A 13,159-nucleotide genomic window follows, 5' to 3' on the forward strand; every position below is an offset into this window, starting at 1 on the left:
TTTGCCAATGAGTGTAGAAAGTCAGATTCCGGTAAGAAAAAGTTTGAGTCTGTGGGTTATAAGCAAAAATACTTTGATCTACTCAAACAAAAGGAAAGGTCTTTTATTACACAAAAAAATGACTAGGCAGCAGATGGTCTGGATGAAGATGAAGATGTCAGCTATGTCAATCTAGCCCTAATGACCAAGTCTGATGAGATAGAGACAAGTTCCTCAAGCAATCAGGTAATTACTACAAACCTTGCACATTTATCTAAAGCTAAGTGTAATGATGCCATAAATGACATGTCTACAGAATTATATCATTTGCGTGTTACACTTAAGTCTCTTACTAAAGAAAATGCTAAAATCAAAGAAAACAATCTATTTTTAAGTGAGAGGAATAATGTGCTTGAGTCTCAGTTTACTGATTTTGAGAAATTAAGAATTGAGTGTAAGATTGCTAAGGAGGAATTGACTGAGTCCTTGAAAAAGGAAGAAATTTTAAAGAAGCAGCTCGAGCATGAACAAGAGATGATTAAAGCTTGGAAAACATCCAGGGATGTCCATGCTCAAATCACCAAAGTTCAAGGAATCGAGTCTTTCTGTGATGAAGCCTGGAAAAAGAACAAAGAGAAACTAGAACCTAGTTTGGTAGATGGACTGCTAACAGATGTAGACTCGACGGCTGATGAGGACTATCCGTCGGATAACAAAAAGTGTTATCCGTCGAATGATGAAAATCCTCATCCGTCGGCTGTGAGCAAGCCCATTAGCATGGCCAAACTAGTTAAGCTGAATGAGAAGTATGGGTCTGTTTCCAAGAACTTTGTTTCAGGAGAGTCAAGTCAAGTTAAGAAAGGGAAATAGGCTAATGTTGGTCACATGACTGTCAAACAGTTAAGTGACAGACTTGAGAAAATTGAGGTAAAAACATAGACTAAAAGGAATAATAATAGGAATGGTAAAGTAGGGATTAACAAACACAATAACTACACACCTGATAAATATGCTCCTAGAAAAATCTGTGTCAAGTGTGGTAGTGTAAATCATTTATCTGTTAATTGCAAATCTGCCAGGCCTACTCCCATGTCTGTTCAGTCTCAATTTCCTAACATGAATGCCATGCCCCCCATACCTGTTAATGCTATGCCTACACAGAACATGAATGCACAGTTTGCTAATATGCCATTTGCACTTAATCCTTATTATGTTGCATATAGTATGCCACAAATGCCATTTAGCATGCCTTACTGGAATAACATGTTTACACCAAGCATGCTATTTCCTGTTAGTCATAATATGCATGATAATTTTGTTACAATGAATGGTTTCAAAGGTCCAACCCAAATGACTAAGGATGAATCTGAAATTCCTAAGTCAAATGAGATAAGACCTAAGAAACAGAAAAAGAAAGCTAACAAGGCAGGACCCAAGGAAACTTGGGTACCAAAATCAACTTGATTTGATTTTGATGTATGCAGGGAAACAGAAAGAATCTTTGGTACTTGGATAGTGGTTGTTCAAGACACATGACTGGTGATTCTACCCTGCTCACAGAGTTTAAGGAGAGAGCTTGCCCAAGTATTACTTTTGGAGATGACAGCAAGGGTTATACTGTGGGATATGGCTTGATTTCAAAGGACAATGTCATCATTGAGGAGGTCTCAAACACAATCTGTTGAGTATCAGCCAGCTTTGTGACAAAGGCAATTCAGTAACCTTCAACTCAGAAGCCTGTGTTGTGACTAATAAAAGAAGCAACAAAGTGGTTCTCACTGGTGTGAGAAAAGGAAATATGTTTTAGCTGATTTCAACTCATCCAAGGCAAGTCAGGATGAAAGTTGGCTATGGCACAAGAAGCTATCCCATTTAAACTTCAAGACCATGAATGAGCTGGAAAAGAAAGAACTGGTAAGAGGCATTCCTCTAGTGGAGTTTTCAAAGGATGGACTGTGTGATGCCTGCCAAAAAGGGAAGCAGATCAAAGCATCATCCAGGAAGAAACTTGATTCAATAATTGAAGAGCCTTTGCAACTGCTTCACATGGATTTGTTTGGACCAGTCAATGTATTGTCCATCTCAAGGAAAAGATTCTGCCTAGTAATTGTAGATGACTTCTCAAAGTTCTCTTAAACATATTTCCTAAAGTCTAAAGATGAGGCTAGTGAAATCATCATCAATCACATAAGGCAAGTCAACAATCATCCTGATTTCAAAGTTAGAAGAATTAGGAGTGACAATGGAACTGAGTTCAAGAACTCTGTCATGAGAGCATTTTGTGAGGAAAATGGGATTCTGCATGAGTTTTCAGCAGCAAGGACTCCACAACAGAATGGAGTAGTGGAAAGAAAGAACAGATCACTTATTGAAGCTGCAAGGACAATGCTTGAAGAATCTAAACTTCCAACATATTTATGGGCTGAAGCTATAAATACTGCATGCTACACTCAGAACATTTCTCTGGTTAATCAAGCAAGATGAATGACTCCCTATCAATTGTTCAAGAACAGGAAGCCAACTCTAAACTTTCTTCATGTCTTTGGCTACAAATGCTATATCCTGAGAAATCAAACTGATCAAAATGGGAAGTTTGATGCTAAAGCAAATGAAGGAATTTTTATTGGATATGTTGTTGTTAAAGCATATAGAGTCTACAATCTAAAAACCAACATTGTTGTGGAATCAATACATGTTGTGTTTGATGATAAAAAGATTGAAGGACTGAAGGATGGAGATTACCATGAGAGCCTCAAATTCGACAATGTGGAGATAGTTAGTGATGACAGTGATGATGAAAGTGATCAAGAAACAGTGTCTAAGGATAATGCAGACAAATTTACTACCAATGAAGCACAAAACTCAACATCTGTCGATGTGCATAATGCTTCATACGTCGGAAGGCAATCTGCGTTATCCGTCGGGAGACAACCTGCCTCATCCGTCGGTACTCAAAATTCACCATTCGTCGGGTTATCAAAAGGAGCAGAAGGTCAAGACATATCACCTATAGAAAGTTCCCATTTCTCAAATCAAAGATCCATAAACTCAGGGGGAGTTTCTAGCAATCAAAACTCAATCACACATCAAGACAGCTATGAGGTCTCTTCATCTAGAGCTAATCTACCTCAATAAAGGAAATGGACAAAAGATCACCCCTTTGAGCTTATCATTGGTGATGTTTCTTCTAGAGTTCAAACAAGAAGAGCAACTCAGAAAGAATGTCTATACAGCAGCTTTCTGTCAAAGGAAGAACCAAAAAAGGTAGAAGAAGCTTTATTGGATCCTGATTGGATTTTAGCTATGCAGGAGGAGCTAAACCAATTTGAAAGGAATAATGTATGGAAGCTGGTACCCCAAGCCTAAAGGAAAGAATCTAATAGACACCAAGTGGGTATTCAGAAACAAGATGGATGAAAATGGCATAGTAGTCAGGAATAAAGCTAGATTGGTTGCTAAGGGCTATTGTCAATAAGAAGGAATTGATTTTGATGAAACATTTGCTCATGTTGCAAGACTTGAAGCCATCAGAATCTTCTTAGCCTATGCAGCCCATGCCAATTTCAAGGTCTATCAAATGGATGTCAAAAGTGCCTTTCTGAATGGAGATTTCGAGGAAGAAGTATATGTCAGTTAACCTCCTGGTTTTGAAAATCCAAATTTTCCAAAGTATGTCTATTATCTTCTGAAAGCACTCTATGGACTGAAGCAAGCACCTAGAGCCTGGTATGACACTTTATCAAAGTTCCTTTTGGAAAATCACTTTATAAGAGGTATTGTAGATAAAACTTTATTTTTCAAAAATGTTAATGGCTCTAGTATACTTGTTCAAATTTATGTAGATGATATTATTTTTGGCTCTACAGATGAGATACTTTGCAAAAAGTTTGCCAAATTGATGCAAAGTAAGTATGAAATGAGTATGATGGGAGAACTAACTTACTTTCTTGGTTTACAAGTTAAGCAAGTTAGTGATGGAATATTTATTAGTCAAACTAAATATATTTTTGATCTTTTAAAGAAGTTTGATCTAATGGATTGCACATCTGTAAAAACTCCCATGGCCACTGCAACTAAGCTTGAATTAAACACTACTGAAAAGTCTGTGGATATTTCAAGTTATATAGGCATGGTTGGCTCACTTCTGTACTTAACAGCTAGTAGGCCAGATATAATGTTTGCTACATGTTTATATGCTAGATTTCAGGCTGATCCTAGAGAATCTCACTTGATAGCTATTAAGAAAATTTTCAGATATCTCAAGGGAACACCAAACCTTGGCATTTGGTACCCTAGAGATTCTGGTTTTGATCTAACTGGTTATTCAGATGCAGATTATGCAGGTTGTAGAATTGATAGAAAGAGTACAACAGGAACCTGTCAATTTCTAGGAAACAAGCTTGTGTCCTGGTTCAGTAAAAAGCAAAATTCAGTTTCTACTTCTACAGCTGAAGCTGAATATATTGTTGCTGGCAGTTGCTGTGCACAGATTTTATGGATGAAAAATCAATTGCTAGACTATGGTTTGCAAGTTGAGAGAATTCCTATTTTCTGTGATAACACAAGTGCAATTGCCATCACTGAAAATCCAGTGCAACATTCAAGGACAAAGCACATAGATATCAAGTACCATTTCATAAGGGAACATGTAATGAATGGTACTGTGGAACTACATTTTGTTCCAAGTGAGAAGCAACTTGCAGATATCTTTACCAAGCCACTGGATGAACCCACCTTTTCAAGGTTGGTAAGTGAGTTAGGTATGCTTAATTACTCTTAAATCTATCTGAGTTATTTTGTAAGTTGAAATGCAGCCAGAAAGTTAATTGATTTTTCAATTCTGGATGAAATTTTTGGCTAAGTTAAAATTTACATCTCGACGGATGACCCTTATCCATCGAGTTTGGTCATCCGTCGACACACTATTTGCTAATAAAAATTAGTTACTTTTCTGGAATATCTTATGTCGACGGATAACAGTTTATCCTCATCCGTCGGATTGTCTTAATTTGAGCCGTTAATTCCCTGTGCATTATCCATCAAGTATACTTACAGTTTGTAAGCATTACACGACGGATAATGGGTGGAATTTTTACAGTTTATTTTAAAATGGCTATTTTAGGCAATTTCTATTGGTTAATTTACTTTACTTTATTATTTTTATCAGTTATTTTTGAGATAGTATAAAAGCTTATTTCATTGCAATTATTTTCTTTTATCATTCTCAAATTCAACTGCTCTAATTTCATTCTTTCTCAAGCAATTATTCTCCTTCTCTTCAAGCTTTGATTCTCTAACAATGGCACCTGTAGTAAAGATTATGTCTCAAACTGGGTTCATTTATGAGAAGAACAATTTCACTGCATTGGTCAATAAGGGTATCCAGCAATCAGAGGACTACCACAAGATGATGGACTTTGTGAAGAATTGCAAGCTCAATTACGCCATGCTGGAATCACCCACAATCTTCTGTGAAGTTGTTGAAGAGATGTGGACCACTGCTATCTACAACTGACAAGACCATCACTCTAACCATCAAAGATAAAGAATTTTGTATCAACAGTGATGTGATAAAAGCATGTTTCAAAATTCCTGATAACAATGTGACTTCACCACACAATGACACTGATATTATCAATATGCTTAATTCCATGCATTATGCACTTCCTACTTCTAAACTGAGTCATATTAGGAGAATGGGTCTTAGGAAGGAGTGGAGTTTCATGTGTGATGTAGTTACTAAGGTTTTCTCTGGAAAAATCAATAATTTTGATTCAGTGAATATTTCCATGCTTAACATGCTATACATGCTAGTTACAGATAAATTTTACAATTTCAGTGACCTTGTCCTATTCGAGTTAGGTTTTAAATTGGGTGAGTTAGCTAAAAGAGGTAAAAATGTGTATTATGCTAGATTTTTTATGTTATTGGCTAACCACCTCCGTGAAGAGATTGTGCTTGAGAACCCTAACAACAAACTGGATTGTTGGGCTCAAGAGAGAAGACTCATTGCAGATTTGAACAGAGCTAATCATCACAAGGATGTGCCAATGTTCTACTTTCCTGTAATGCAGGCACCTCAGGTAAGTGAGGTAAGTTCATCCATCCCTACAACTATTCCAACCTCCACTATTTCTTTGAATTCAGGAGTAGCTATGGCAACTATATCAATGACCAAACAGTTGTCTACCAAAGCCTCCAAACCTACAATTATTTCCAAAACCAAATCAAAGAAAACCCCCTCTGGTATCTCTCAAAAGATACCAGTTGAAAAATCCACCAAAGCCAAAGAGGGGAGTGTGAAGGAGGGTAAGTTAGGTGAGGGAAAGGTTGAACATCAAAGAAACCCCAAGAATAAGGTTGGAGAGTTGAGTGAATCCCAGCCTAGCCACACTGTAGTTTCCCAACAAACTGCAGTGCTTAAAAAGGACAAAAGCTCACTTCTAGCTGCATCCTCCTAAAAGGATGTGGTTATTGAACAAAGCTCTCAGCCAAGAGCACAGGCCAAAAAGGGTTAGGGACACAAGCTCACCCCAAACTTATACAAAAAAGAAGAAATCTAAAACCACTGGGGATGCACAGGGCACACACAGTGCAAACTGGTGCTAAAGACACAGTCCCTGCACTCTCTCAAATTCAGTTTGACGTGGCTCCAATAAATGTGGAGTCACAGCCAAAATCTCTAGTTATAGAAGTACCTCATACACCATACTCACCAACAAACTCTCTGGATGTGGATATGATACATACATCAATTCCTGATTCCCCTTCTTTAACCCTGTTGGGGAAGCCAAAATCTAGTACAAGTGAGCATCATCTTTTAGATGATTTGTTGGCTCATTTGCCAATTCTTTCAGAAACTATTGTGACATATGTGCCTCAAATATCTTCAATCAGCACAGAGTCAACAATAGTTTCTCTTCCCAACTCATTCATTTCTACTCTCTCGACGGATATTGCTCATCCGTCGAGTAGTGATTGTATCCCGACGGATAAGCCTAACAGCAGTTATCCGTCAAATAGCATTACCACTCACTCGATGGATATCACTCATCCGTCGAGTATCTCTGCACAACTTCAAACTTCAATTATTTCAAGTGCAGAAGATTTAGTGGTTGTACAGTCACTCTTAGGACTGAGAGAGGAGAGTGTCTTGAGTGAGAGGATGGGTTGCTCCCAGGAAAAAGGAGAGGAAATGAGTGAAAATCAGCAATCCATTTATTCAGGATTGGCAAAGGGAGTGAGAGGAGTCCCACCTTAGTAGGTGAAGGTGAGGGTGTGAGGGTGGGGAGCCAGGGTGAGACCCTGATGCAACAAAAGAGAGAACATGAGAGAAACGCAGGTACAGAGGGTATAAGGGTGGATCCAGCCATTGCTCATGAGTTAATGATTGTGGATGATGCTGAAAAGGAAAGACAATTTCAGCAACATTATAAAGCTGTAATTGATAACATTTCCTTGGATGCTGACACTTTTACTCATCCTGTGTCAGCCTATCAATTGTTGGCTGCTCAGGGCAATGAGGAGGCAGAAAAGACTTTGAATCTGCTGCATACTTCAGAATCTCTACAAAGGGATAAAGCTGATGTCAATTTATTGCCTCCTACAGCTAGTGAGCCATCTGAGGAATTTGGAGTAAATTCTAATGATGATGACTCTATTTCATTTGATGGAAGCATGAACTTAGGGGGAGATGAAGGCCCAAGTTCTATTCCAGATTTACCTGAATGGGCCTTGAAAAAGGAGTCCACACCAGGACAATTTAATGTATCCTTGGTCAAACAAATCATGTCTATCCAAAAGGCCATTCAGAGGAGCTCAAATGCTGGTACCAAGGCCATTCTTCAAGCTCACCTAGATTCTCTACATCTAATGAAGCTACAGCAATTAAGACAGAATCTGAGTGTAGATGAACTCAAAAAGGATATAGCTGACTTGAAGACCTACAATTCTGAGAAGCTGGATTCAGTCATGCCATATGGTACCATGCAGGATCTATTACTGAGACTGAGAAGAGAATCAGATGCTGAAAAGAAGCTGGCCAAGTTGGAAGACAGAGTTCAAGTTATTGAAAATTCTGTGGCCACCATTCTTCAAAATCAACAGTCTCAGACCAATCTTCTCATGCAACTGGCTAAAGCATAAGGCCTAACTCCTCAACTTAATGATAACAAAAAGGGGGAGAAAGGACCAAGTGAGGGGGAGAAGCTTCAGATACAAATCACCAAGGTAATTGTGCCATCAATTACTGTCTCAAAGCCACCAGTTGCAGATGGTATAGATCTGATTCAGGCAACAGCAGCAAATTTGAAAGTTGCTGAGAAAGAAAAGTTGAGTTTGATCAACTGGGAAAAGACTGATGAGGAGATACAGAAGAAGTTCCAACTTGTCAAGGAGCCAGTTAAGTCAGCCATCCATCACTCTCAAGTCAAGAAAATCAGTGTGAATGAGATGAGCATGAACTATCTGGAAAGAGGACAATCTTCCTGCATCAAGTCTCCAAAGGCTGAAATGATTCTTAAACCAAGGGCAAACTATTCAAAATCATCCCTAAAGAACCCCTTGGATACTGTGTATGAGACACCCAAGCCTGATGGGAAGAAGCTTCTGTCAAGATCAATTGTTTTCTACAAAGATCCAACTGATTCAGCTTCAAAAAGGAGAATTGCTAAGATATTCAGAAATGGAAAGGAAATTTGTGTGGTAGCTTGACATCCTCAATTTGCTCAAGTAAAGAGAGAAGAAAAAGCCAGATTGAAGCAGGAAAAGAAGCAAGCTATTCTAGATGCAAAGAAGGCTAAACAAAAGAAAGAGCAGATTGCTATCTTGGCCAAGCTACAGGCTGTGAGCTCATCCCAACAAATTCCCTCTCAACCATCTGAAGCTACTGAATCAAGGGAGCAAGTTGAAGAACAGAAGAAATCTCCAAGAAAGAAAGAATTGGCTGAAAGAACAAAAAGGAAACTGGATATTGTTGACAAGGAATTGGGAGATCAATTTCCTAAGGAACTCACACCAGCTACAACTCAAGCATCAAAGCCCTCTGTGGTATTTGAATATATAAGGGTAGTGGATCCCTACAGGAACATTCATGGTGAACCTATTGTGCCCAAGGATGAGCCAATAGAGTGGGACAACATACCAATTCCTGACTTCAGTCTACCAATCCTTAGCAAGCCAAAAAGGACAAAGTCAAGGGCAGTCAAGAAAGTGAAACTGTCACCCCTCAAATCCAAATCTGTAGTCAAAGCTCAGCCCAAAGTCAATAAGGGAGACTACTTTTAATTGTGTAACATCAAATAATTTTTTGATCTAAACCTCTATCTGGATGAACTAGATGAAGTGAGGGGAATTGATGCATACAGAAACCTACCTGAAAGGTTAGTGTTCAAGTACAAAGGAGGAAAGGAGATTCAGTGGCCACTTCACAGGATTCTTCAAGAGAGTCAGGCTGTATTGATTAAAGTTTATTCATCCTTCAAGAAGAACTTTGGGTTCAATGTCACTGCAAGAAGACTAGTATTGAAGAAGATTGAAGAACTAAGGAGTGTTAGAGCTAAAGATGCACTCCCAAAGACTCTTATCATCCCATACACAGGGAGAAGAGTGCATCTAAGGCCCTACTGGCTGATGGAGTTCATAGATGACAAAGGGGTGAGAAGATTCTTCAGATTAGAAGACCAACTTAACATCTCCATCAATGAGACTCTCTTGGAAATGCAAGAAAATCTAAATCTCTCAGAATCTGATGAACTGGAATTCCACGGGCAGCTCCAAAATTAGATTGATGAAAACAACAGAAAGCTTGGAAGAAGATCTAGACCTTCAAGAAACTAGAAAAATCTGCTCAGGCTAGAGGAGCATCTTGAAATGACTGTAAGCTAAACTTTGCACATTTTGATTAATTGAAGCACTTTCCGTATTATCTACTTTTCTTTAAAGCTGTATGTTTAGGATGTTTTGTTATCATCAAGTATCTCTTAATTTATGGCTACAATTCCAGTAGACATAAATTGGGGGAGATTGTTGTGCATATATTGTGTAATTGATGATTTCATAAACAAAACACCTAAGTAGATTTTACTTAGTGAAATAATGTAGTACTCGACGGATAAGAATTATAGTCCCGACGGATAACTCATTATAGTCCTGACGGATGATGACTTATTATCCATCGAGTGAGTAGCTTATGTAATAATGACTCTGTAGCACATTTCTGCATACACATTTGTATAAATTCTGTAGTAGCATATAAGTCATGTTAACTTTAACTAGATATGCAGAATAGGTTGATTAATTGTATATAGATGATGTCTTGTAATTCTACATAAATGAATTGAAGTCAAGTGCCAAAATAGCTACCGACGGATGATTAACAAAGCCATCGACGGATGATCAAATGACTATCAACGGATGTTTTATATAGCAGTCGACGGATGATCAATGAAGCCATCAACGGATGATCATAAAGTTGACGGATAATCATGTATTCAACGGATAAAGAATTCAAACATCAGTTGACAGTGACAACTGGTCACATGCGTCGAGATGTATGCAAATGGAATGAGGAAGCCTATTAACCAGGTAATAGAGAACAAAGTAACAAAGTATTAGACCCGATAGTTTTTATAATGATTCTATCTTTTGACTTTGTAATCTTGGTAATATATAAACCAAGAAGTAGCAAATAGAAACCAAGATCTTAGATACAAAAAGTGAGAAACATTTGTAAGCAGAATTATTAGCATTTCTCTGTATTCTCAGTAGTTCAAATTTATAAGCAGCTGTGAGCATTCTTGCACACAGAGTTCTCTCGATATAATATATATCTCTGGTGGAATTGTTTAAATCCACCAGAATGTTTTTAAAGACTCTTGTTTTTAATTACTTATGTTTTGATTCAATTAAGTTTTTATTTCGCATTGTGCTAATCAAAACACTTATATTTGTATTCGAGTTTGAACATTTTTATTTTAAGAAAAAGGTTCAAGAATTCCATTCAACCCCCCTTCTGTAATTTTTGCTATATTGTTAAGGGACTAACAGACCTTGATCTTTATCATGAGCTTGATAAAGATCACATAGGATGGGGCCATAACAAAACACATTTACTTTATTGCACTTTATATATTGATGTATGAATGTATGTATAGAATAGTAAATGATGTATGCTTTAATTAGATTAATCATGCATGAATGTATGTATTTGATACGTCACCCATGCCATGCCTAAACAAGATAAAATCTATAACGACTCAAGATTTTAAAATTTACAAACGATTATGAGATTCTCGTGTTTATGAAACACGGAATGAAATACGAATCTTCTTTATTTTCGGTATGGGGCGATTTTGTCAACAACGGGTTCATAGAACTTGTAAGGCTGTGGGTTTTAAGCGAGACCGATGTGACTCCTTCACTACCTGAAAATTAAACCATTGACGAGTATTGATTTGAAGTATTTTATTCAAGAAAAAATTGGGAATCTCTTTATGATGGGATCATGATCGTTATAATACTAACAAAACCTCAATGTTTATATTAAGTTATTTAGATGCCTTCCAATATGTCCAATGTGTTAACCCCTAGATCGATAAGGAGTTGGTTCGCCAGAGCGAAGTACTCCCATCTATCGTGGGACGGCGTGTTGAAGTATATGATACTTTTTAGACCTTTGGGTTTTAACTTAAATAAGTTACCACAATAGGATTGTGAACTTAGAGACATAGAGTTTGGTGAGATTTATTAGATAAATAAGAATAAATGTTGTTCCACTAAACTATCCAAGAGTTATATAGTTGATATAATTGACAAATGTTGTCTACCTTATTGAATCATGTTTTAGGAGTAAAGCCAAAGCTGAACTAAAACGTTGTGAAAATTTGGATCTTGGCTCACTAGAAAGTATATAGAAGATAATCTTTCCGAATTAACAGTTAGGGCTATTAATTTGATAAAATAGTGGAGATATATATTTTGAATATATATGAATAATCACTTGAACATAATTTAATAATCATATGTAAACTAATTTATCTTATGCATTTTAAACATTGTAGATATCAAATGGAAATCAATTCAAACAACTTCTCTATGCGATCAGTCCTTGAGAAGGACAAGTTGACAGGAATAAACTTCCTTGACTGGAAGAGGAACTTAAGGATTGTCCTCAAACAAGAGCGCAAGCTCTATGTCATAGATATCCCTCGCCCTGCACCTCTCCCTGAAGGAGCATCTCGTGCTCAACATAATGTTTATCAGAAACATATCGATGATGAAACGGATGTTCAATGTCTCATGTTAGCGACCATGAGTGCTGAACTTCAGAAATAACATGAGAATATGGATTCTTATGATAAGATTGAGCACCTTAAACGTATGTATAAAGGACAGGCTCATCAGGAGAGATTTGATACTTTCAAATCGTTGCATGCTTGTAAGCAGGGAGAACGTGATCCGGTTGGACCGCATGTTCTAAGGATGATTGGGTATATTGAGTACCTTGCCAAGTTGGATGCCCCGATTGCTGTGGAGCACCAGATTGACCTAATTTTGCAATTTTTAAACAGCAGCTATTCTCAATTTATTATGAATTACAATATGAATGAGATAGATAAGAACCCCACCGAACTGTTGGTTATGTTGAAAACTGCTGAGACCAACATTCAGAAGGCATCCCCTGCTCCTATGTTGATGGTGAATAAGGGGAAGGCCAAAGGAAACGGTAAATGAAAAGGCAAGAGGAAGATGGGATCTAAATCGAATGCCAATCCGAAACCTGATCTGACCAAGGCTATGAAGCCTAAAGGTGGTGTTCCAAAGGTTGGTGATTGTCACTATTACAAGAAACCAGGTCATTGGAAGAGGAACTGTCATGCTTATTTGGAGGATCTGAAGAAGAAGAAGGTTGTTGTTACTGCTTCTGATTCAGGTATTTATGTTATAGAAGTCAATTTGTCTACTTCTACATCTTGGGTATTAGATACTGGATGTGGTTCTCACATTTGTATAAATGTGCAGGAACTGCAGGGAAGTAGGACAATAGCGAAGGGAGAAGTCGACCTACGAGTTGGAAATGGAGGAAAGGTTGTTGCTTTAGCTGTAGGGACTTATTGTTTATCGTTTCCCACTGGGCTTGTTTTAGAACTAGATAACTATTTTTACGTGCATGCGATTTGCA

Source organism: Apium graveolens, chromosome 5 (genome assembly GCF_009905375.1).
Source record: "Apium graveolens cultivar Ventura chromosome 5, ASM990537v1, whole genome shotgun sequence".
Classification (NCBI taxonomy): domain Eukaryota; kingdom Viridiplantae; phylum Streptophyta; class Magnoliopsida; order Apiales; family Apiaceae; genus Apium; species Apium graveolens.